Consider the following 27612-nt stretch of genomic DNA (forward strand, 5'->3'; position numbering starts at 1 on the left):
TACCATTTTCTTAATTGTTTTGGGTTTGTTATTGTAGGTCTTTTCCTTCTCTTGTGTTCCCTGCCTAGAGAAGTTCCTTTAGCATTTGTTGTAAAGCTGCTTTGGTGGTGCTGAATTCTCTTAACTTTTGCTTGTCTGTAAAAGTTTTAATTTCTCCGTTGACTCTGAATGAGATCCTTGCTGGGTAGAGTAATCTTGGTTGTAGGTTTTTCCCTTTCATCACTTTAAATATGTCCTGCCACTCCCTTCTGGCTTGCAGAGTTTCTGCTGAAAGATCAGCTGTTAACCTTATGGGGATTCCCTTGTATGTTATTTGTTGCTTTTCCCTTGCTGCTTTTAATATTTTTTCTTTGTATTTAATTTTTGATAGTTTAATTAATACGTGTCTTGGCGTGTTTCTCCTTGCATTTATCCTGTATGGGACTCTCTGCCCTTCCTGGACTTGATTGACTATTTCCTTTCCCATATTAGGGAGGTTTTCAACTATAATCTCTTCAAATATTTTCTCAGTCCCTTTCTTTTTCTCTTCTTCTTCTGGGACCCCTGTAATTCGAATGTTGGTGTGTTTAATGTTGTCCCAGAGGTCTCTGAGACTGTCCTCAATTCTTTTCATTCTTTTTTCTTTATTGTGCTCTGCAGTAATTTCCACTACTTTATCTTCCAGGTCACTTATCCATTCTTCTGCCTCAGTTGTTCTGCTATTGATTCCTTCTAGAGAATTTTTAATTTCATTTTTTGTGTTGTTCATCATTGTTTGCTCTTAATTCTTCTAGGTCCTTGTTAACCATTTCTTGTATTTTCTCCTTTGTATTCCCAAGATTTTGGGTCATCTCTACTATCATTACTCAGAATTATTTTTCAGGTAGACTGCCTATTTCATCTTCATTTGTTTGGTCTGGTGGGTTTTTTCCTTGCTCCTTCATCAGCTGCGTATTTCTCTGTCTTCTCATTTGCTTTACTTACTGTGTTTGGGGTCTCCTTTTCTCAGGCTGCAGGTTCGTAGTTCCCATTGTTTTTGTGTCTGCCCCCAGTGGGTAAGGCTGATTCAGTGGGTTATGTAGTCTTCCTGGGGGAGGTGACTGGTGCTTGTGTTCTGGTGGATGAGGCTGAATCTTGTCTTTCTGATGGACAGGACCGCGTCCGGTGGTGTGTTTTGGGGTGTCTGTGAACTTATTATGATTTTAGGCAGCCTCTCTGCTAATGGGTGGAGTTGTGTTCCTGTTTTGCTAGTTGTTTGGCATGGGGTGCCCAGCACTGTAGCTTGCTGGTCGTTGAGTGGACCTGGTCTTATCATTGAGATGGAGATCTCAAGGAGAGCTCTCACCCATTGATATTATGTGGGGCCAGGAGGTCTCTGGTGTTCCAGTGTCCTGGACTCGGCTCTCCCACCTCAGAGACTCAGGCCTGACAACCTGCCGGAGCACCAAGGCCCTGTCAGCCACACGGTTCAGAAGAAAAGGGAGAAAAAATAGAAAGAAAAAAAAAATAAAGTTTTTAAAATAAAAATATTTTTTAAATTATTAAAATAAAAAAAAAGTTTAAATACAAAAAATTTTAAAAAAAGAAGAGAGCAAACAAACCAATAAAGAAAGCCACCAATGATAATAAGCGCTAAAAACTAAACTAATATAACCATATAAATCAGAAACTAGTTAGTCGCACACAGCAAACCCCAAGTCTATAGTTGCTCCCAAAGTCCACCACCTCAATATTGGTTTGATTCATTGTCTATTCAGGTATTCCGCAGATTCAGGTACATCAGGTTGATTGTGGAGATTTAATCCGCTGCTCCTGAGGCTGCTGGGAGAAATTTCCCTTTCTCTTCCTTGTTCGCACAGCTCCTGGGGTTATACTTTGGATTTGGCCCTGCCTCTGCATGTGGGTCGCCCTCTGGTGTCTCTTCTTCGCCCAGACAGGACGGAGTTAAAGGAGCAGCTGATTAGGGGGCTCTGGCTCACTCAGGCCGGGGGGGAGGGATGGGTACGGAATGTGGGGTGAGCCTGTGGCGGCAGAGACAGGTGTGATGTTGCAACAGCCTGAGGCACGCCGTGTGTTCTCCCGGGGAAGTTGTCCCTGGATCACAGGACTCTGGCAGTGGTGGGCTACACAGGCTCCCGGGAGGGGAGGTGTGGATAGTGACCTGTGCTTGCACACAGGCTTACTGGTGGCTGCAGCAGCATGCTTAGCATTTCATGCCCATCTCTGGTGTCCACGCTGATAGCCACAGCTCACGCCCATCTCTGGAGCTCATTTAGGTGGGTCTCTGTATACCCTCTCCTCGTGCACCCCGAAAGAATTGTCTCTTGCCTCTTAGGCAGTTCCAGGCTTTTTCCCAGACTTCCTCCCAGCTAGCTTTTGCGCAGTAGCCCCCTTCAGCCTGTGTTCATGCAGCCAACCCCAGTCCTCTCCCTGGGGTCTGACCTCCAAAGCCCGAACCTCAGCTCCCAGCTCCCCCCCGCCCCAGTGGTTGAGCAGACAAGCCTCTCAGGCTGGTGAGTGCTGGTTAGCACCGATCCTCTGTGCAGGTATCTCTCCACTTTGCCCTCTGCACCCCTGTTGCTGTGCTCTCCTCTGTGGCTCCAAAGCTTCTGTGCCCCCCGCCCCTGTCCCTGCCAGTGAAGGGGCTTCCTAGTGTGTGGAAACTTTTCCTCCTTCACAACGCCCTCCCAGAGGTGCAGGTCCCATCCCTATTCTTTTGTCTCTCATTTTTCTTTTTTCTTTTGCCCTACCCAGATATGTGGGGAGTTTCTTGCCTTTGGGGAATTCTAAGGTCTTCTGCCAGCGTTTACTAGGTGTTCTGTAGGAGTTGTTCCACCTGTAGATGTATTTTTGATGTATTTGTGGGGAGGAAGTTGATCTCCACGACTTACTCTTCTGCCATCTTGAAGGTCCATCCCTAAAGTTATTTTATATTGCGAATAGTTTCTTTTGACAAATGAGGATGTGTCTGAATAACTGTTCATTGTCTCATAGATTTTCTAACATGAGGAATATATCTTTACACATTTTAGAGACCTGAAAATGTTGGCCAGCACAAAATTCTAAGTATGACTTATATGCAGCACACACACACACACACACACACAAATGATCTAGTTCATTCCATAAATAAAATTCACATAAACTTTAATTATTATTGTGAGTCCTCTTAGGTAATAACTTTTAAGAGTACAGGTAATACAAGTATCAAGAAATAGATCTTATATTGTGTTCAAAATATGTCATTTTATTGGTTTCATAGTATGTTAATAAAAATTCATGTAGGGTTTTATTTTTTTGCATCATGTAGTGTTATATACATATATCTCAGGTCCATTAACAGATATGCAACCTGAAAAACAAGCAAATTTTTTCTTTTCTTTTTTGACATATGACTAAATGGGAGGATTAAAAAGAGAGAACAATATGTTTGTATGTTTTTTTTAATCAAGTGTGGGAATAGCTTACACAGATCTGAATTAATTACAACCCCTGAGGTAATATCAAGCTAGGTAACAATAGCAAACCAATTCAGGTGACTCATAGTCTTTGACAACTGTAATAAAGCATACCAAAAATAAGCTCTATAGAGAAATAGTTAAGCCTAAGAAAATAGTTTCTGTTGTATCTTCAATAAAAGAATTGTACCACAGAGCCTTTACTCATTGTGATTAAAATGTAATGTTTTATGTTATGTGTATGGACAATTTAAAGGAGCAATTTAATTAAATGTCTGGAATTTGAGAGAAGGTATCTGTGCATGTAAAGCAAAATGGAAACTGTAAGTAACAAGGAAGAAAATGCTTTCTAACAATTATTTTTAATTAACTGAGTATAAATCAAGCAAGTTTTTGGAAACCTATCTATTTGTCACAGGTACAATTAGATTACAGATATTTTCAGACTAATCGTCAGGTGTTGACAAACAAGTTTTCAAAAGCATAATAGTCTTGAAGGCCATGATCAACCAAAGAATAATAATATAAATTTTTATTTATTTATTTATTTTTGGCTATGCTGGGTCTTCGGTTCGTGCGAGGGCTTTCTCTAGTTGCGGCAAGTGGGGGCCACTCTTCATCGCGGTGCGGGGACCGCTCTTCATTGCGGTGCGCGGGCCTTTCACTATCGCGGCCCCTCCCGTTGCGGGGCACAGGCTCCAGACGCGCAGCCTCAGTAGTTGTGGCTCACGGGCCCAGCTGCTCCGCGGCATGTGGGATCTTCCCAGACCAGGGCTCGAACCCGTGTCCCCTGCATTAGCAGGCAGATTCTCAACCACTGTGCCACCAGGGAAGCCCAAAGAATAATAATATAAAAGTCAGGAAGAGACACTGAGAGTCCTTGCAGTGTGGGACTTTTGATGACATATTTGAGATAATGTAAGTAAAATTCTTGTGGAATGACAAGATCAGAATGGAGATGAGAGCCTGAATGCATACTTTGAAAGAGGTAATTGTAGTAGGTTATTCCATTCCCTCAAATAAACAAGCAGATGAGAATTCTATTTCTGCAGAAGTTATCTTAGCTGTCAGAGACATTACCTTTCCAAAAGTGAGACAGACTCTGTTAGACTTTGTAGTAGTACAGAGCTATGGTGATTGGACAAATAATAACCTTTTATTTCCCCAAGTGTTTTGTAAAATGTATAGGTAGCATTGCATGAATTATAAACAAATTTATATTAATTTCCTAGATTTAATGCCTAACCTCAGAACTGAAAATATGAGAGCTTGATTTTTAAAGTAAAAATTGAAAATAAAATTAATCCATTGTTTGGAGACTTTCAGTATGTTTAAGAAAATAGGACATTTGATTTTATTTTCTTACATATACATGACAGTTTATTATTTTAAAAATTTACAGGAGTGATTTTTAGGAAAATTGTTTTATTTTGCCAAGACAAAATATAGAATCAGTCTTATCAGAAACAGATACAGGGTTAGGAGAAGTAAAATAATCACACCACGTGAGAGGATTATAAATAGGTATAATTCTTCTAGAAATCCTTTGACAGAATATCTCAAGATTCTATAAGATCTTCGTATTTATAGACCCACCGTTTCTACTTCTAGGAATCTAGCTAAAAGAAATAAGCCTCAGTATGCAAAGTTTTATACAGAATAATGTTCACTGCAGAGTTAATAATGATCATGGAAATAAATAAAAAGAATGTAATCTAGATTTTAAATATATCTGACAGTTTAAGTAATTATATGAAATCCATTAAAATGAACATCAGACAGTAGTTGAAACTGTATTTACGATAACATAGAATCATTTGCAAAATAACTTATTTTCTTTTGCTCAGTTAAAGAGCAAGACATACATTTGCACGCAGTGTAACAGTAATCCTAATTGTGAAAATAACCTAGGCTTAGAATAGAAAATGGCAGGAAATTTATTAATTTACAGTATCACCAGTGGTTTATGTGAGCAATAATTCCATCATATTCTTTCCAATACTTATCGTTTTAAGAGTTAAATTTTGCTAATGTGAAGGTTAAAAATATTATATCATTAATGTCTATATTTGTATCTACCTAGCAGAGAATTTGAAAATAATTTTATCTCTTATAAGCTATTTGTATTAGTTTTCTAGGGCTGCAATAATAAAATTCCACAGACTAGGTGGCTTAACCATCAGAAATTTATTTGCTCATAGTTCTAGAGGCTAGAAGTCTGAGATCAAGTTGTAGGCAGGTTTGGCTTCTTCTGAGGCCTCTCAGCTTGGTTGGCAGATGACTGCCTTCTCCTGTGTCCTCATGTGGTCATTCCTTTGTGTGCACATGCCCCTGGCATCTCTCTCTCTGTATGTTTCATCCCCTCCTCTTATAAGGACACCAGTCAGGTTGGATTAGGGCCCACCCTAATGGCTTCACTTTAACTTCATTACCTCTTTAAGGGCCCCATCTCCAAATACAGTCACCTTCTGAGGTACTGGAGGGGTCAGGATTTCAATATATGAATTTTAGCAAAACATAGTTCAACTTGTAATACCACTGGTGTTTTTCTCTTCTGAGACTCAAGAAGAAATTTTCTATATTCTCTACTTTTTTATTTGTCTTCTCAATGATTTTGCCTAAAACATTTGTTAAAAATCATTTCACCAATTTTTGATTTGCATAGAATTTCCTATGCAGAATATAAGCACATCATTGTTTCATCTCTCAGTTCTTCTCACAGAGCACTGTTCTTTCCAGTAATTTTATAATCTGCATGAGAGAGGCAGAGCAGTAAATAAAAGTGTGATATCTGGAATTAGACTGCCTGGGTTTGGATATAGTTTTCCCACTTACAATCTAAGTAACTTTGTTCAAGTCCCTAATATTGGCTATTTCTTCATTTCTAAAAAGCGAAAACCTCATAGACTCTGTCAGAATTAAATGAGTATATGCAAAGCACTTAGTTCCTAACCCACATTAAACACTCAATTCATGTTAGTGTTGATGGTGATGATGATGATGATTTTTATTGTGAGGAGTCCACTGTCAGTAAAGCAGAAGAGGGAATACTGTTTCTTCGTTAGAGATTGAATCATATTTCTGAAGAAAAGCCCCAGCAACCAAGAAATTGTATGCTTTTTAGCATAAGAGCAATATATCTATGAACATATTTTATCTTTTTGCATTTCCACAATCACCAAACATAAAAATTGAGATATAATTTAAAAGAACACTATATTGCGTACATTAAATCTTTAGATAATATATAGAACCAAAAACTATCCAATTCAATGCCCTGTTAAATGTAAAATGATAAAATGTTAGGATTATCCAGGCATTAAATGTTGTCGTTGACTATCACTAACCCAGTTTTATTAGAGATTTTAAAATATTGTCTCTCTTGGTACTTTTGACTTCTTAGTATACCCTGAGTGTCTCCTCTACCAGCTCATGCTTTTCTTCACTAATTCTTCGTAGAGTTGGTCTGCTGGTCTTATGAACAACATACAACAAACCACTTTTCTTTACTTTTGTTATTGTCACTGCTAACACAAGTGTGTGTACACACACATCTTGCTAAGATCTTGCTAAGAAGGAGGATCTTGTCTGACACTTTCAAACAGTGACTAGCATTTAAGACTGGCTCCTTTATAAAGCTCTACTATCACTACATGAGAATCATACAAAAAGAGACAGTGTGACCCTTTGAAATGTGAAATATTAAAAAAAACCCCGAAGAAACAACATAATATTAATGAAAAAATCATACATATTTCTTTAAGAAAGCAGCAAATGCAGGCAACTGTATCAGACTTTGCAGTCAAAATTGACATTAAACATTTTAGCTCTACAAATTTGGAAAAATGACCTCCTCTCTCTCAGGCCCTGTTCTAGCCTGTAAGACTAAAGGAATGTTAACTGCCTCTCAAGACAATACTTGGCACATAGTTTTTAAAAAATGAATTTTCTTTCTAACCTCTAATTCTTCAGGATGTCAGTGAATCCAAAATGGTTCTCTAGAACTGTGAATTTGAAATTGATTCACAGTCTATGAACATATTTCTTTTGTTGCCATGTGATCCAGCCCAAGACTTTGCAAGCCCCCCAAATGTATCCTGAGCTCTGCTGCAGGCACTTTCCATGCCTTTGTGCTCAGGAGGTGAGCAGCAAATATACCCATCAAAACCTTACTCCTCAGCTAGTTAACTCACTGTGGCATGGTCAACCTATACCAATGGCACAGGGCTACAAAAATCTGTCATCTTCTACTTCACTGCAGCAGAACATCTCTTTTCACTTTTAACTGAATTTACAAAACAGAACAAAGGGGGAAAATTAACAAAAATATATTCCCCAACCACTTTAATCTCTGAAAATGGCTATCTGCAACAAATCCTCTAATCACAGAGAACAATTAAATTAGAACATCCCTTTCCAGTTGGGGTGGAATTGGGCAACTGATGTCCCAATAGCCTGATTTTCATGATGGCTCCAGAATAAAGTTTATATTTTGGCTGGAATAAACTTTATGTTTTACAGTCAGCAGAATAATGACTGCCTATTGGTGAACCAGTTTTTTGAGAGTCTGTTATTGAAGAACTTAAGAATTGAATAGTGTGAAACAATTAATGTCAGAAATGAAAAAAAACATTGTCTAAAGAGGAGGTAATATCCTATATCAGATTTTATAGGGATGGAAGGAGAATTTAGATTGAGAATAGGAACTGAACTTGGCTATCAGAAATTTATAGTAGAATGGAGAAAAGTTACAGAACTCTATAGTATATGAGTAAATTGAAATATTAGGATGTTTCAAATGGAAATACCATATTTTATTAAACAAATTTAATGAAATATTAAGTTGATAATATTTTTATGTTTTGTAATAGAAGTAAATATTTTGTTTTATACTTTGCTAAAACAAATATAGAAAATATTACTCAGGAGTGCTAAGTATTTTCCATTCCCCTCTCCATAGAACCCTCCTGACCTCCAAGAATTGCATGCAGGATTTTTGTGCCCTCTGGCCTCTAGGTGGCTTTGGCCAATGAGAGGAACTCATGATTAGAGGGTGCTGCAGATTGAATTGTGTCCCCACAAAATTCATATGTTGAAAATTCACTCCCGGTGTCTCAGAATGTGACTGTGTTTGAAGATAGGGCATTTAAAAGAGGTAAATAACTAGAAATGAGGCCCTCATAGTGGGACATAATGCAATCTGACTGGTGTCCTTATAAGAAAAGGAAATTAGAACATGCAGGGAGAGACACCAGGGATGTACATGCACGGACAAAAAGGTCATGTAAAGCCAAGGAGAAGTCTCAGAAGAAACCAAATCTGCCAACACTTTGATCTCAGACTTCTAAGCCCCCAGAACTATGAGAAAATAAAATTCTGTTGTTAAGCCACCCAAGTCTGAGGTATTTTGTCATGTGGCCCTAGCAGACTAATACAGAGAGCAAAAGATTTTTTTCTTCATACTCCCCTTGATTCTCCCTCCATGAAGGCTGTAGTTGACAGTGGCTGAATATCAAAGGCACAGCTTCTTTTGGGCAGCCCTCTCCCATAGACACAGCTCTTTTTGGACCATTTCCCTTTAGGTTCATGAAAGGCAATACTGTCTGTTATCTTCTGTGGGTTTCTCTGAACTGCATCTAAGACTTTAAATTGTCTCTACCTTAAACTCTCTCCAGTCAACTCTTTGGAACATGTGCTGTTTTTTACCATAGCCCTGAGATATATACCGGACAACAAAGATGCCTATTAATGAAAGAAATAAATTATATGTTTTCACGGCATAGTGTTATGTTAAGATATGACTTGGATTTATTATGTATTACATATTTCATTATGTATATCATTTATGCATTATTTATTATATTTTATATACTATAGATTGTATCTTACAAGTAATGTATATTTTACATTATATCACAGTCATTGGCAAATACACTTACATTTTTGAGATGTTATGTCAGATGACCAGGGTTTTTTAAAAGGTATATTTTTTTCTGTATGGCAGAGCAATACTTTCATATACTTAAGGAGCTATTCAGTTAAATAAATAGATTTCCATATTCTACGAGTTCTCTAACAAAATTTATTTATGATACGGAGTTTCAAAAAAGATATCAGATATAATGGAACAGACTACATGGAATGATAAAGTCTCCTTAATCATCTCTGATAGGTTCAGGAAAATGTACAATTTTGTATATTATCCAGGTTTTTCTTACTGCTAAATTAAAAGGTAGCAATTTTCTCTTGCAACTTTCTACCTCTAAATGGAAGTGGGACTTTTATTGGTTTTCTTTGATTCCATTTCAAACCCAACTTGTAGAAATATGACTCAATTGGTGTCTGAACACGAACCCACCCTTGGTCCTCCTCTTTAGGAGTCTGTATCTCCATTTACTCTGCTTAATCCTTCTGAGTAATTGGGGTGGGTATAGGGAAAAGAGTTTTTGTTTTTCCTAGATTTAATATGATTACTATTTATACTTGTATGGACCACCTACCTTATGCTAAGTACTGTGCTAAGTTCTGAAGAAAATGTGGGGAACAGAAAAACATACAAGTCCTTGGGCTCATGGAGAAAATAGCCATCAAACAAATTTTCACGAATCATACAAAATTACATATTCAGGTGGATGTTGGAGGGAGAGGAAGCAAATAGGCTTTGTTCATGATACTAATGGTCAATGCTACAGGTTCAAAGAGAATTTTCTCAGATGGGAATACGTAGGGTTGGTGACATGCAGAAGTCTTGTCAGACAGTATTTGAAATTTGGAGGTTGTACTCAGGTAGACATTGCCAAGTGCCGTGCTTGCATAGAGAGGTGAAAGGAGCAGACCCTGACAGGCTTTCATGTTCACGAGAAACTAAAGCACTAGGTTAGTTACTGGTACAGATACGCAAGCTAGCAACTAGAAGACTGGTGACAGGAGGTGAGGAAATAGAACTTAGTTGGCTCTCTGAGTTGCAGATTAAGGAACCCAAGTATGAGCGTAGAAGCTAAATTAGGGCTGGACTGAGGCTGCTGGGACAGAGTAGACAGAGTGTCTACTTTTCCACTGTATCTCATTTTAGGGCTACTGGTCACCCCTGGAATCCTGTGTCCGAAGTCAGGGTAGTAGAAGGGAAGATGCAATAATGACCTACCTGAGAAGAGGAAATATGGGTGGTTTTAGTGTTTACAGCTTCAAGCCTCAAATGGACTAGGAACTGAGAGAGGCCTGAACTTGGCAGATAAAGAAGCCAGCGCACACAGAGGGGGAGTGGCAAAGACTGAGGCTTGAAAAATGACACTAGGTCCTGATATGTGTTAAGATGTTGTGGAACACAGAAATCATCCTCTGAAGGTCATTCTCATTCTCCAGCAATCATCATTCAGCTGGGAACCATCCCTTATTTGAAAGATTCACAAAATTCATGACAAAGGCCTTCAGTCTCCTAGGAATGTTTACATTTTGTAGCAGTATTTTAAAAAGAATGTGCTTATACTCGTTTAGTTTGACCAGTTGTGTTTAGTAGTCAAAACAAACAATCAAACAAAAAACACTACATGATTTCTGAGCAGCACTGCCTGGTATCCTGCTGATGGTAGCTTTAATAGTAGATTGCACTTGTTTTTAGATATAAGTTTATGGACATAGATTGCACATTGATATTGTTTACTTTGATTTTACATTGCTGCAAGTTTACAAATCCTAGAAACAAATCATTTCTGGAAAATACAGGAAACCACATTTTGTGTTATGTCACTGTTGGGCATGATACTGAATAAAGAATGACAGCAATGCATTTGGGAGGTTGCTTTCAGCATATCAAATCATCATCTTATTGACTGTCCAGGAACAATTATTTGATGTTTTCCTTAGGGTGTCTTAATAATTTCTAGTGGTTCATAAACCATATAAATTAGGTTTCAAAATAATTAAACATGTACTGTGCAAAGTTTGCCTTCCTACTGTCAGGTATCACATTCTAAACTGTAACAAATCAAATCATGTCACAAAAAATATGAATCTACCTATAAATAATATATGAAAAAAGTAATAAATAATAAATACCATCTTATAGTATCTCAAGTTAATGCCAAGTTCAGTTTATTCCGTGAAATTTGTAATTTATGTTTCAGTAAAAATCACTCTTTCCCAGATATTTTATAAAAGTCGATCTGTCAAATCCTGTGTGGGTTAGAGCTCAGCCAGGCTCCATAAAATGAAAACAAAGTTAAACAACTTCACAAGAGACAGAAGTGGCCTTTTAAGATTCACAGGAGTTGTGCCTTCCTGTCTAATCTGAGCAGCCATCATGGCGAGATCGATGCGCTTTGGCTGAGAAGTGTTTCATAAGGCGGCTGTCTGCTCAGTGGTACCAGAATGGAGCTATCTGTCTTCATTGAACTCCATTAAAATGCCCCTCAGATCTGTCAGGCAAATGTCTACGTACCTACTTTATAAATTATTACCAGCGACAGTTAAATATTTCAGAACTTGTTTGGGACTGTCACTCACCTTATAACCTTTAATTTACACACACTTAGGATTTGAAGAATTTTAAGTTCAAGGATTACTTAGAACTATTTTATATTCCTTCTTTAGATGAGTTTCCTCTGTTGATAGTGATCCATTAAGTTTGCAGTTTACTGAGGTAGATCAAAAAAGAGAATGTGAATTATTCACAAACACTTCCTTTGAGAATTAAGTAGATAGAACTTCATATCAATATGAACAGAAGAATGAAATCTTATTTGTACCCTTTCAATACAAAGTAATTCTGAACTAAAAAGAATGCATTCAAACTAACTGTGAAGAATTCACTAATGAAGCTAGAGTTTTCTTCGTTGTAAGGTTTATAACTACAAATCAATTTCTTTAATAGAAATGAGCTATTATTTTAAATAATAGCTACAAATTTCCTCTTGAATGAGCTTTTGAAGCTTGTATCTTTCAAGGCATTTGTACATTTTACCAAAATTTTAAAACTCATTGGCATAATAGTATTCATATTTTTTTATCATCCTTTTAATTTCTGTAGGATCTGTAATTATGTCACCTCTCTCATCCCTAATGTTGTTATTATTAATTTGTATCTTCTGTTTTTCTTGATCAGTCTGGGTAAATGTTTATCAATTTTATTGGCCTTCTGAAAGAACCAGCTTTAATTTTATTGATTTTTATGTATCATTTTTGTCTTTTAATTAATTTTGTTTTGATATTCTTTTCTATCTTCTGCTATTTAGGGTTAAATTTGCTCTTTTTTTTCTAGCTTCTTAGAGGGTAAGCTGAGATAATTGATTTGTACCTTTTTATTCTTTTCTAATATTGATATTCATTGTTATAAATTTTCCTCAAAACACTGCTTTAACTGCATACCACTAACCGATATGTAGATAGATAGATAAATTATATTTATTGAGACTTGTTTTCTGGAACATAATATCTGTTGGTATATGTTCTGTATGCATTCATTTAAAAAGAATGTATATTTTGATGTAGTTGTTTTAGTTGATAATAGTGTGCATTTCTACCATCTTGGTATTTGTTTTCTATTTGTGTCATCTGTTTCTTGTTCTTTCTTTCATATTTTTCTGAGGAATAAAAATGTCACTGCAGAATTCTTTACCCAGCAAAAATATCTTTCAAAAATGAAAGTGGTATAAAGACTTTATAAAGACTTAACATCAGTAAGTCTTAAGTCTTAAATATTTAAATATTTATAAAGACTTTATCACACATATAATGGTTAAAATAATTCGTCACCTGAATAGCAACATCAGAAGAAATGTTAAGGAAAAGATTCAGGTAGGAAAATGATACTAAATGAACTACCAAAATTGGTGAACATATAAGTATATATAAAATATATTTTCTTATTTTTATCTATTTAAAAGGTCACTGAATGTTTAAAGCAAAAATAATGACAATATATTGTTGAGGAACCCCCCCCCAAATTGTCTTGCGCAGAGAACAGGATATCATAACTTTATTAGTCAAATAAGACCTTTCCTATTTCACTTCTATCTCCACTTCCAAAACACTCTGGATCACTTTCCTTATTCATAAATGTTTAAAAATCTATGAAAACTACCTGCAATTTGAGTGACAAGAAAGAAACAAAATGCATATAAACAGTGATTGATGGGAAATTTTAAGTTGTTTTGGATACATCCTATCAAGTATAACCAGTACAACACAATTATTTTTTAGGCATCGGATTGTTTTTATAAAGATATATGACAGAGTATTAAAATAATTATTAGTGAGATGAGGCATGAAGCATTAGTTTTCTATTTTACTTTATATGTTTGTGTATTGTTTGCTTATTTTTTAAAAGTTGTCACTGTTATAATAATAATGAGGTATTTCCAATTTGAAAAAAAATTCTAGTTTTTAACTTATTCTGCTATTTTTTGATGAAGATATAAAACCTATTGTGTGAATGGGTCTCTTATTCATCTGTTGATTGACTAAAGCGGTGGTTCTCAAACTTCAGTGTACATGAGAATCTGGAGAATTTCTTAAAGCAAACATAGCCATATCCCGATTCGCGTACGTCTTGGATGGGACCTGAACACTTGCAATTCTAAAAAGCCATCCAATAATGCTGATGCTGATCTGGGAATCATACTTTAGAACCAGTAGGTTAGAGTATGCATTGAGTATTTTCTTTGTCAAGAAAAGTTCAAAGGTGGTGATGAGTTGTGTACATTTAAGCGTATCTCAATTTTGTTATCATACAAGTACCATAACTTGGCTGAACATACCAATTTTGAAACGTATCTCCTGTCAGTATTCTTTTCACATATTTTATTTAGGAGATGTCTGTTGTTTTAGCTTCTCTGCATATTTTCACTCTTCCTCTGCTATAAGCCCCCCGGTTTTCCGTGAGTAAGCATTCCTTGCTGATTCTCACTCTAGGTGCTATGGATGAGTTAGTCCCACCCTCAGACTCCAGGAAAAAAAGTCTGCCCCAGGCCAACCCAGCTAGGAGTGTGCCATCAAACCAATTGTGTTTGGTTCATGGTTTTAAAAATGATCCAATCCAGATACATCAAAGTAGTGAAAAATAAGTCCAGGACTTCCCAAGGTTTCTTCTAAAGATACTGAAAATGCAAGATGTGATCCAAATGGTGTTCTCATCCATCTTTTACCATTTAGAGAGAGATCACTGAGAATGGAACCACCACAAAAGAAAGCAGGGTAGGAAAAAAGAGAGAAAGTCTTGTGTATGCTTGCGTGCACACCTCAGATCCTCAGATGCAGCAGCATTAAAACGCTTTACTTTTCCCCAGGAATTTTTAATTAGGTGATGAAAAAAGTCTCTCTCTCTCTTCTTTTACACTTAAATAGTTAAATAAGGCTTTCTCTCATTTTCAATGATAAGAATCTTAACTAATACAGATGGAGTCTACTTTGTATTACTTGAATCAGTAATGATTCTACTTTGTATTGCTTGAAACAGTAATGTTTCTTTGTTAAATCCTTTAAATCATTTTGGAAAGAATATTTTTAAGAATACTCCGTTAAGACCGTGTCTGCATGAGAAATATTTTCATACTGAATTATTTTATAGCTCAGATGACTTTCCTTTTTAAGTCTTTTTATTATTCTTTAGGTTTCATTTTTCAGAATTTTTCTTAAGGAATTACTATTGCAATTATATAGAATGTATTTTTCTTATTTCTTATGCACATTTTCTCTCTCTCTCATTATTTTAAATATTATCACTTTATTTTCTTTGAGCACATTCTCATGTTTATCTCTTTACTATAGTTTTCATATTAACATTTTGGATTCTAAATAGGATTTTAATTCTCATATTTCATTTAGTCTTATTTTATTTTTTTAAAAAAGAAAGTATTATTTCCTAAAATTTTCTGATTCCTAAGGAAAAACTTTTTTGACATGAATATTCAAACATCATATCCTTTATATGCTGTAGATTATTTTTCTCCAGTGTCAATTCTTAAAAAATTATAAATCGTATTTCACCTCAAGAAAATTCAGGGAGCCAAAAGGTCCATATTCTGAGGAATTTAGCTTCTATCGATAATCACCAAGTTACTTTTATGGTATACCTTTCAAATTTGGGATGGAGCTTGGTGGATGGACATTCATAATTTTAATAGTTCATCATATACCATACATATACTGTATTTAGGTAAATATTAATATAAATCACAAGTAAATGATCTCTGTGTAACTCACTTAATTCACTTCACATATACCTGAAATACAGATAAGAAACAATTATATTTGTTGCATGTAAGTGGATTGCAAATAAAATTAGACACCACCTAATGTATTTCATTCTGTAAATTAAAACTATTTTATTTTAATTCTCCTCTTCCATTCCTAGAATAAACAAATGGTGAGATGGTAGAGAAATCAGTAATATATTATCTATCACTTATATTTTTACCCACTTCATGTTGAAATGATATGAATGAATCTTATAATTTTATATGTATCACAAATGACTATACTTTAAAATGCTGGTGTTAATGTGTCACCTTGTTCTTGGACTCTCTCTGATAATTTTACTCAGAAAAATTTATTTCAATTAGAGAACGAAGCCTTTGCATGTTTACAATACCACTTAAATGGAGTTTTTTATACACTTTATTGATTAAGTCATCTTACTATTATACACTGTGCAAACAAATATGTGTTATGACATTGTTTTGAGGGGTTTGGTTTAATATTTTACTATGAATATATTTACATATAGCAATTTTATTACTTAATTCCATTCGGAAGGACTAAATAGCAATAATTTCCTTTCCCAGATAACATAATTTAAACATACTTTCTATTTTAAAGTAATTTATAATTCATTATAACTATGAATAATGAAGGAAAAACTGTATGCAAGTTCCTCAATTTCACTGTCTTATGAAAACACAATGGAAATATGTATGATACGATTAGTGAATTTGGCACTAAAGATGCTAATCTTTTCTAACACATCTCTTTCCATCTAGAAAGAATGAAAATGGTTCAACATGACACATCAATACAAGCATTTCAATAACAAAATAATTTAAATACTGAATTAAATATACAATTCTGACATATTACTTTAATATTATATTGAATAAAATATAAATGAAGTATAGGGTTTTATAGGTGATTCTCCCAACAGTGTAGTTGTATATTTTGTAATATTTATCTTACACATAAACCTCTAATGAACATATGAAAGTGATTATAACACTAATATTTTTATTCAGGGTCCACTATCAAAGAGATGTATAAAGAGAAATTTGGTCTTTTCTCATCAAAAATGTGAATGCTCAATAATTTTTTTTTAAATAACATAATAAATTTTACAGTTAGACATACATAACATTTTCTGGAAAAAAGAAACTGAGAATATTTTATAGGCTGGGCACTTTATTAGTACTAGTAGTAGTATTTCCTTTTGGTTGAGTAATTGATTATTAGAGAAGAAAGAATTTCCAAATGATTTATGTTCAATACAGTATTCCCTCCCATCCATATATATTAGAATAAATTGCTTTAAATAATCTAGTCTCAGGAGATGAATTATACTTATTTTAATTCAAAACTTCAGTCTTAAGAATAGAAAATCAGAGGAAACTTGCACAAGCCACTTAGATAGCCTCATCCACCAGAGAGCAGACAGCAGAAGCAAGAAGAACTACAATCCTGCAGCCTGTGGAACAAAAACCACATTCACAGAAAGATACACAAGATGGAAAGGCAGAGGGCTATGTACCAGATGAAGGAACAAGATAAAACCCCAGAAAAACAACTAAATGAAGTGGAGATAGGCAACCTTCCAGAAAAAGAATTCAGAATAATGATAGTGAGGATGATCAAGGACCTCGGAAAGAGAATGGAGGCAAAGATCGAGAAGATGCAAGAAATGTTTAACAAAGACTTAGAAGAATTAAAGAACAAACTAACAGAGATGAACAATGCAATAACTTAAATGAAAACTACACTAGGAGGAATCAATAGCAGAATAACTGAGGCAGAAGAACGGATAAGTGACCTGGAAGACAGAATGGTGGAATTCACTGCTGCGGAACAGACTAAAGAAAAAAGAATGAAAAGAAATGAAGACAGCCTAAGAGACCTCTGGGACAACATTAAATGCAACAACATTCACATTATAGGGGTCCCAGAAGGAGAAGAGAGAGAGAAAGGACCAGAGAAAATATTTGAAGAGATTATAATCGAAAACTTCCCTAACATGGGAAAGGAAATAGCCACCCAAGTCCAGGAAGCGCAGAGAGTCCCATACAGGGTAAACCCAAGGAGAAACACACCGAGACACATAGTAATCAAACTGGCAAAAATTAAAGACAAAGAAAAATTATTGAAAGCAGCAAGGGAAAAATGACAACATACAAGGGAACTCCCATAAGGTTAAGAGCGGATTTCTCAGCAGAAACACTACAAGCCAGAAGGGAGTGGCATGATATACTTAAAGTGATGAAAGGGAAGAACCTACAACCAAGATTACTCTACCCGGCAAGGATCTCATTCAGATTCGATGGAGAAATCAAAAGCTTTACAGACAAGCAAAAGCTAAGAGAATTCAGCACCACCAAACCAGCTCTACAGCAAATGCTAAAGGAAATTCTCTAAGTGGGAAACACAAGAGAAGAAAAGGACCTACAAAAACAAACCCAAAACAATTAAGAAAATGGTCATAGGAACATACATATGGATAATTACCTTAAACGTTAATGGATTAAATGCTCCAACCAAAAGACACAGGCTTGCTGAATGGATACAAAAACAAGACCCATATATATGCTGTCTACAAGAGACCTACTTCAGACCTAGGGACATATACAGACTGAAAGTGAGGTGATGGAAAAAGATATTCCATGCAAATGGAAATCAAAAGAAAGCTGGAGTAGCAATACTCATATCAGATAAAATAGACTTTAAAATAAAGAATGTTACAAGAGACAAAGAAGGACACTACATAATGATCAAGGGATCAATCCAAGAAGAAGATATAACAATTATAAGTATATATGTACCCAACATAGGAGCACCTCAATACATAAGGCAACTGCTAACAGCTCTAAATTGGAAATCGACAGTAACACAGTAATAGTGGGGGACTTTAACACCTCACTTACAGACAGTTGGACAGATCATCCAAAATGAAAATAAATAAATAAACAGAAGCTTTAAATGACACAATAGATCAGATAGATTTAATTGATATTTATAGGACATTCCATCCAAAAACAGCAGATTACACTCTCTTCTCAAGTACGCACGGAACATTCTCCAGGATAGATCACATCTTGGGTCACAAATCAAGCCTCAGTAAATTTAAGATTGAAATCATATCAAGTATCTTTTCTGACCACAACACTATGAGATTAGAAATGAATTACAGGGAAAAAAACGTAAAAACCACAAACACATGGAGGCTAAACAATACATTACTAAATAACGAAGAGATCACTGAAGAAATCAAAGAGGAAATCAAAAAATACGTAGAGACGAATGACAATGAAAACACGATGATCCAAAGCCTACGGGATGCAGCAAAAGCAGTTCTAAGAGGGAAGTTTATAGCTATACAAGCCTACATCAAGAAACAAAAATAACCTCAAATAAACAATCTAACCTTACACCTAAAGGAACTAGAGAAAGAAGAACAAACAAAGCCCAAAGTTAGCAGAAGGAAAGAAATCATAAAGATCAGAGCAGAAATAAATGAAATAGAAACAAAGAAAATAATAGCAAAGATCAATAAAACTAAAAGCTGGTTCTTTGAGAAGATAAACAAAATTGATAACACATTAGCCAGACTCATCAAGAAAAAGAGGGAGAGGACTCAAATCAATAAAATTAGAAATGAAAAAGGAGAAGTTACAACAGACACCGCAGAAATAAAAGCATCCTAAGAGACTACTACCAGCAACTGTATGCCAATAAAATGGACAACCTGGAAGAAATGGACAAATTCTTAGAAAGGTATAAACTTCCAAGACTGAACCAGGAAGAAATACAAAATATGAACAGACCAATCACAAGGAATGAAATTGAAATGGTGATTAAAAATCTTCCAACAAACAAAAGTCCAGGACCAGATGGCTTCACAGGTGAATTCTATCAAACATTTAGAGAAGAGCTAACACCCATCCTTCTCAAACTCTTCCAAAAAATTGCAGAGGAAGGAACACTCCCAAACTCATTCTAAGAGGTCACTATCACCCTGATACCAAAACCCAAAAAAAGATACTACAAAAAAGAAAATTACAGACCAATATCACGGATGAATATAGATGCAAAAATCCTCAACAAAATACTAGCAAACAGAATCCAACAACACATTAAAAGGATCATACACCATGATCAAGTGGGATTTATCCCAGGCATGCAAGGATTCTTCAATATACGCAAATCAATCAATGTGATACACCCTATTAACAAATTGAAGAATAAAAACCATATGATCATCTCAATAGATGCAGAAAAAGCTTTTGACAAAATTCAACACCGTTTATGATAAAAACTCTCCAGAAAGTGAGCATAGAGGGAACATACCTCAACATAATAAAGGCCATATACGACAAACCCACAGCAAACACCATTCTCAATGGTGAAAAACTAAAAGCATTTCCTCTAAGATCAGGAACAAGACAAGGATGTCGACTCTCACCACCATTATTCAACATAGTTTTGAAAGTCCTAGCCATGGCAATCAGAGAAGAAGAAGAATTAAAAGAATCCAAATCGGAAAAGAAGTAAAACTGTCACTGTTTGCAGATGACATGATACTATACATAGAGAATCCTAAAGATGCCACCAGAAGACTACTAGAGCTAATCAATGAATTTGGTAAAGTTTCAGGATACAAAATTAATGCGCAGTAATCTCTTGCATTCCTATATGCTAATGATGAAAAATCTGAAAGAGAAATTAAGGAAAAACTCCCAGTTACCATTGCAACAATAAGAATAAAATACCTAGGAATAAACCTACCTAGGGAGACAAAAAAGACCTGTATGCAGAAAACTATAAGACACTGATGAAAGAAATTAAAGATGATACCAACAGATGGAGAGATATACCATGTTCTTGGATTGGAAGAATCAATATTGTGAAAATGTCTATACTGCCCAAAGCAATCTACAGATTTAATGCAATCCCTATCAAACTGCCAAAGGCATATTTTACGGAACTAGAACAAAAAATCTTAAAATTTGTATGGAGACACCAAAGACCCCCAAATAGCCAAAGCAGTCTTGAGGGAAAAAATACAGAGCTGGAGGAATCAGACTCCCTGACTTCAGACTATACTACAAAGGTACAGTAATCAAGACAATATGGTACTGGCACAAAAACAGAAACATAGATCATTGGAACAAGATAGAAAGCCCAGAGATAAACCCACACATATATTGTCAACTAATCTATGACAAAGGAGGCAAGGATATACAATGGAGAAAAGACAGTCTCTTCAATAAGTGGTGCTGGGAAAACTGGACAGCTACATGTAAAAGAATGAAATTAGAACACTCCCTAACATCATACACAAAAATAAACTCAAAATGGATTCGAGACCTAAATGTAAGACCGGACACTATAAAACTCTTAGAGGAAAACATAGGAAGAAAACCCTTTGAAATAAATCACAGCAAGATCTTTTTTGATCCACCACCTAGAGTAATGGAAACAAAAACAAAAGTAAACAAATGGGACCTAATGAAACTTCAAAGCTTTTGCACAGCAAAGGAAACCATAAAAAAGACGAAAAGCCAACCCTCAGAATAGGAGAAAATATTTTCAGTCGAATCAACGGACAAAGGATTAATCTCCAAATATATAAAGAGCTCATGCAGCTCAATATTAAAAAAACAAACAACCCAATCCAAAAATGGGCAGAAGACCTAAATAGACATTTCTCCAAAGAAGACATACAGATGGCCAAGAAGCACATGAAAAGATGCTCAACATCACTAATTATTAGAGAAATGCAAATCAAAACTACAATGAGATATCACCTCACACCAGTTAGAATGGGCATCATCAGAAAATCTACAAACAACAAATGTTGGAGAGGGTGTGGAGAAAAGGGAACCCTCTTGCGCTGTTGGTGGGAATGTAAATTGATACAGCCACTATGGAGAACAGTATGGAGGTTCCTTAAAGAACTAAAAATAGAATTACCATATGACCCAGCAATCCCAGTACTGGGCATATACCCAGAGAAAACCACAATTCAAAAAGACACATGCACCCCAATGTTCACTGCAGCACTATTTACAATAGCCAGGCCATGGAAGCAACCTAAATGCCCATCGACAGACGAATGGAAAAAGAAGATGTGGTACATATATACAATGGAGTATTACTCAGCCATAAAAAGGAACGAAATTGGGTCATTTGTTGAGACGTGGATCAATCTAGAGACTGTCATACAGAGTGAAGTAAGTCAGAAAGAGAAAAACAAATATCGCATATTAATGCATATCTGTGGAACCTAGAAAAATGGTACAGATGAACCAGTTTGCAGGGCAGAAATTGAGACACAGATGTAGAGAACAAACATATGGACACCAAGGGGGAAAGCGGCAGGAGGGTGGGGGGTGTGGTGTGATGAATTGGGCGATTGGGATTGACATGTATTCACTGATGTGTATTACATTGATGATTAATAAGGAAAAAAAAAAGAAGTGCTCATAACTTAATAAGAACAATATTTCTTCCTTTCTGAATTCTTATACCTTGTATTTATTTGTCTTGCATTATTGTACTTGCTAAGGTCTCCAGTACAGTGTTAACTAGAAGTGGGAATAATGGGGAGCTATGAATTTTTCTCAGTCTACAAGTGAAAGCTTTTAATGTTTTACCAAACTAGTTTTTTGTATATAGGGAATAATAAATTAAATAATAATTTTATCCTTTAAAAAAAAAATAGAAAATCATTCTTGAAAGTAATTAAAATATTTTATAGGTAGAAATATGCTATATTTATTTACTCATTTATTTTGCAAATGTTTACAACATTCCCATTACATTCCTGCATTATTACTACCATGTGGTACCTTACATATAGTATCTTCTTAATAAAAATGTTTCCACTTTTATTGGGAAAACTGAAGATAAGCATACATTTATGCCTCTAGCAATTTGAAACTGTGAGGTGTTATTATAATTAGCTTCAACTATTTCTCATTTGCTCTTTGTCAGTTTACCTGAAATATTACCACGAGGTGAACGTTTTTCCTAGCTGAGCTCTCTCAGTGTATTTTAATTCTCTCTTTTTTTTTTTTAAGTATTTATTTATTTGGTTGTGTTGGGTCTTAGTTGCGGCATGCGGGATCTTTTTTTAGTTGTGGCATGTGGGATCTAGTTCCCTGACCAGGGATTGAACCCAGGCCCGCTGCACTGAGAGCGCGGAGTCCTAGCCACTGGATTATCAGGGAAGTCTCTATTTTAATTCTCTTAATAGTGTTTTTCAAAAAGCACAGTTGTTTAATTTCGATGAAGTTCAGTTAAGAGAAAACTTCTTCTATACATTTTGCATTATATATTGTTCTAGACATTTTGTAGTTTTAACTTTTACATTTAGGCCTATGATCACTTTCCAGATGATGTGAGGAATTTGTCATTGCTTTGTATAAAGAAAAAATTTTAATTTAATTTATAGGAAAAGAGGCACTGCTGTATTTCAATTGATGCTTCACCCATCTTGGATTAGATCATATTTGAAATATTTAAGTTATTTAGGAACTTTATAAAATAGTTTCTAGCAAAATTCTATTGAAGCACAAATGTGGAAGATTCATAATGGAAATCGATTAAACATATTTCTTAAAATATTTAATGACTCTATTGTATGATGCTGTACTTTAACAGAAGTCAAGAAAAAATGGCAATAGCTAATGAAAAAATTAAATTGATAAATAATTAAGAATTCCAGTTATACAAATTTGCTTTCTGTGTAAACCTGTTATTTGAATTGAAACTGATTTATTTCAAAAACATCAGACTGTTTCTGATCTTTATTTATCTACACACTATAACAATATAATAGGAATCAAAAGAAAATAGAAGAATGCTGAAAATGAAAAACCTGTCCTTACTGAAACAATTGATGCATACTTTATCTTGCCAAACGTCCTTGGATTCTCATCTAACTAACCCATCATATAACATGAGGATGTCATTGAGAAATAAATCTTGTTGGGAAAAAATAAATTAATAGCAACAAAATATTTAGTTTAATTTAAAATCCTTCTTTATGAAAGGTATTATTTCATTTTAAATCCTATAGGTTGACATTTTAATAAAACATTATCTACAAAAATTCAAATCTAAAATATTATGAATTTCTCTAATTTTATTTTAGGCATAATAATTAAGTATATTCAGTCCATTTATCTCCTCGGATAAATATTTTAATCTTAAAAGGAGAATTAGGTTAAAATGAGGGTAATGTGACAACTGATTAAATTCAATAACTGATTCGTACTTCTCTTAAGCTTGATTTTTAAAAATAATATAAAGCTACACATCTATTTCAGATATATATATATTAATCATCATTGAGGTTTGAAGGTAATTTAGTCAAAACCCCCACTTTTTATTAATAGGTTGATACATAAATATAGAAATTATGCTGATGAAGATCAAATGTCAGAATTATTATAGTCATAATTCATTGTAGCACCCATGTTTATATCTTTAGCCTAAATGGCTCTCTAGTAATTCTTTCCAGATTACCAGGACTTGTTCACTTATTCAGTCAATACCTGTAGACAAGTGTAGGCCTCCAGCAAAAGGGCAGAAAACAGATGAGATTAAACCTTCTCTATAGAAAGCCAGGTCTAAAAGTGTGGGGATGAGACACTGATACCCACTTTTCACCAATCAAATTATTCACCCCTCTTACCTTGGATAACAGTAAAGTTAGAGGCAAGAGATCAGGAGAATGTTTAATTAAGTACTCTGGTATAAATAGATGGCCCCTTCAATCAGTATTAGTCCAGTAAAACAAGAGGTGAGGGAAACAGAGAGTTCAGAAATCCTACCCTCACTCTCACTGTGGATAAGAACTTTGAAAAATCAGTCAGTAGGTTAAGCTTAAGGATTTGGGATAATTTCTGCTCTAAGGTCTCTTCCATCTCCAGAATTCAATGTGGGAAGAAATGTGAGGAAAATTATAGCTTAGTCAATTTATTAGTTATTTTAACAGAGGAAAGAAACCAATAAATATTTTTTGAAAAAAAAAAATGAAAGAATGTTGACATGATCCAGTTATCAGGTTGTGTGAATTACATCCTTAATGTCAGAAAAGATTTTTTTATAATAGTGCTGACTTGTATCTCTGAATGTTAGAAATTTAATTTTTTTCCCTATTTTAGCTCTCCCTTTTAACTTCTGTTTAGAGACTAGTTAATATCAGAGAAAATGCTCTTCTCAATGATCACACAATATTTCTTCTCTTCTGCTAAAGGGTGAAAAACATTCCTGCTCCTTCCGCCCTTTTAGCATAGGTAGACAATCTGGGCAAAGTTCAGCTGGAAGCAATCACCAAAAACAACTTAGCATGCAAATTTTATAAAGGTTAGATTCTGGTTCTTGATATTCAATTATGTATTAAATTTTGAAATACACGTCACAGTGCTCTGTCTTTAAGTCCGTTTATCTGTATATATTTCTTCCCTGCTTATTACTTAAGAGATGGCTTATATAAATATACTTTCAAGTACATATCTAACAAGCTATGAATGAGTGTTAACATGTCCTTTAGCTCTCAAAGCACCAGTTATGTCATTTTTGAAATGAGTGCTTGGGGACACGTTTCCTCTAAGCTTTCTTGGAGTTCAGTGACTCTAGAAGGTAGCTCTTTGGATGCATTATATATCTGAAATCACCCACATCCCTTTGCTAATAAGCAGATATTAATAATCGTTCTGAAGTGCCTTTTCAAATGGTACACATATAATTTATTTTCCTTTAATTAAACTATTTGAATAAAGTAAAATTAGCCTAACTTTGTGTTGAGTTTATCACTGTGAATCCAGATGTTAATTCGTAATTGATAAATCCTTCCTTTTAAAGAATCTCAGTCTTAATTTTTTTAAAATTTTCTTTTCTCTCAAGCTATAATATTCATTATTCATCCTATACTTTATAATCTGTAACTTACTTCAAGATGCATATACGTAATACCTTTTTAGTGGTTCATCTCAAAATTAGTAATAAATTATTGATTTCCACATATATGGATGAGGGACTTCTAGGAAAAGATGGTACACTAAAGTCTATTTACATGCTCAGTTTTCATCAGCGCCAAGTGATGTGATTAAAACATAGAGTGATAAGGAACTGTCAGAATGTTGCTTAGAGCAATTAAATAGGGAAATGCATTTAACTTCATGCCAGAAACTTCAGGGAAGGCAGAAGGAAAGAAACAAGATATAAATTACAATGGCAGCGTAGAAAACTCTACCTTGCCCCAACAAAATATAAAATGAGTGGTAAAATTGTATAATTTCACCCCCTCACCCAAGAAAAAAATCCTGGGTTTGACAGCAGATAATTTCAATAAAAATCTAAGAAATAACCTATGGAAAATTCCATACACACCTACTTACATTTCATAAGAGATAATAAAAAATGTCATAGGGTTACTATCTTTTAGAGCATTATACTGAATGAGAGAACTAGACAAGGCTTATCAGTGTTGGATACAAATTTATTCTGGGATGAAGTATTAAATATTTAATGGGATTTCCTTGGAAAAATAAAGATAAACCTAGTTTCCCAGCAAGATTTCCATTGAGCACAAAATAAATCCTATTCTTTCTTCAAATTAAGCAACATAAAAGAGGATAGAAAGTAGCTCTCAAATGTTGCCTAAAAAAGGAAAGACAACCTGGATCCAGATAAAATGGTAGGGGATTAAGAGAGAATCACTTTACATTCCCACCAACAGTGTAGGAGAGTTCCCTTTTCTCCACATCCTTTCTCTCCAGCATTTATTGTTTGTAGACTTTTTGATGATGGCCATTCTGACCAGTTTGAGGTGATACCTCATTATAGTTTTGATTTGCATTTCTCTAATAATTAGCGATGTTGAGCATCTTTTCATGTGCCTTTTGGACATCTGTATGTCTTCTTTGGAGAAATGTCTATTTAGATCTTCTGCCCATTATCTGATTGGGTTGTTTGTTTTTTTGATATTGAGCTGCATGAACTGTTTGTATGTTTTGGAGATTAATCCCTTGTCAATAACATCATTTGCAAATATTCTCTCCCATTTTATAGACTGTCTGCTCATTTTGTTTATGGTTTCCTTTACTGTACAAAAGATTTTCAGTTTAATTAGGTCCTATTTGTTTATTTTTGTTTTTATTTCCATTACTCTAGGAGACAGATCCAAAAAGATATTGCTACGATTTATGTCAAAGAGTTTTCCTCTAGGAGTTTTATAGTATCCCATCTTACATTTAGGTCTTTAATCCATTGTGAGTTTATTTTTCTGTGTGATGTTAGAGATTAAACATCTCTAACATTTAACAGATCTAATTTCATTCTACTGTATAGCACAGCAAACTATACTCAATGTTTTGTAATAACCTGTAAGGAGAAAGAATCTGAAAAAGAATATATACATGTGTATAACTGAATCACTTTGGTGTACACCTGAAACTAACACAACATTGTAAATGAACTATACTACAATTAGAGAGAATCAAAAGCCCTTGACAGAATTTGCCACATGCAAAAAAAAAAAAAAAAAAAAAAAAAAATTGACATGACACTCCATCATGAAAGGGAGAAAAGTAAGGAAAAAGAAAGAAAAGAAAATGAACACTTATGTAAAAGACAGAGAAAAACTCTTCAAAAAAAAAAAGAATGTGGCCTCAAATATTTTGCAGTATTGACTTATATAAAAAAAAATGATTCAATAAAACAAGTGGCCATAGATGAGATATTTTTTAAATTCAGAATTAATTTTCTGAGCTAGTTTCTGTTGCTTTCTGAGCTAAAGATATCAATTGAGAATCAAAATATTTTATAAAATTTTTAAATTACATTTAAATTTTTCAGTCACATCTAAATAAAACAGATGTGATTGAAAGCTGGATTCCAGTCAATGCAGGGGGTTGGTCTTTTTACAGAGGATGATAAATATGGTGGGGAGAAAAGAAAATATAATCTATGT

The sequence above is a fragment of the Balaenoptera musculus genome, chromosome 4 (genome assembly GCF_009873245.2).
Source record: "Balaenoptera musculus isolate JJ_BM4_2016_0621 chromosome 4, mBalMus1.pri.v3, whole genome shotgun sequence".
Lineage (NCBI taxonomy): Eukaryota > Metazoa > Chordata > Mammalia > Artiodactyla > Balaenopteridae > Balaenoptera > Balaenoptera musculus.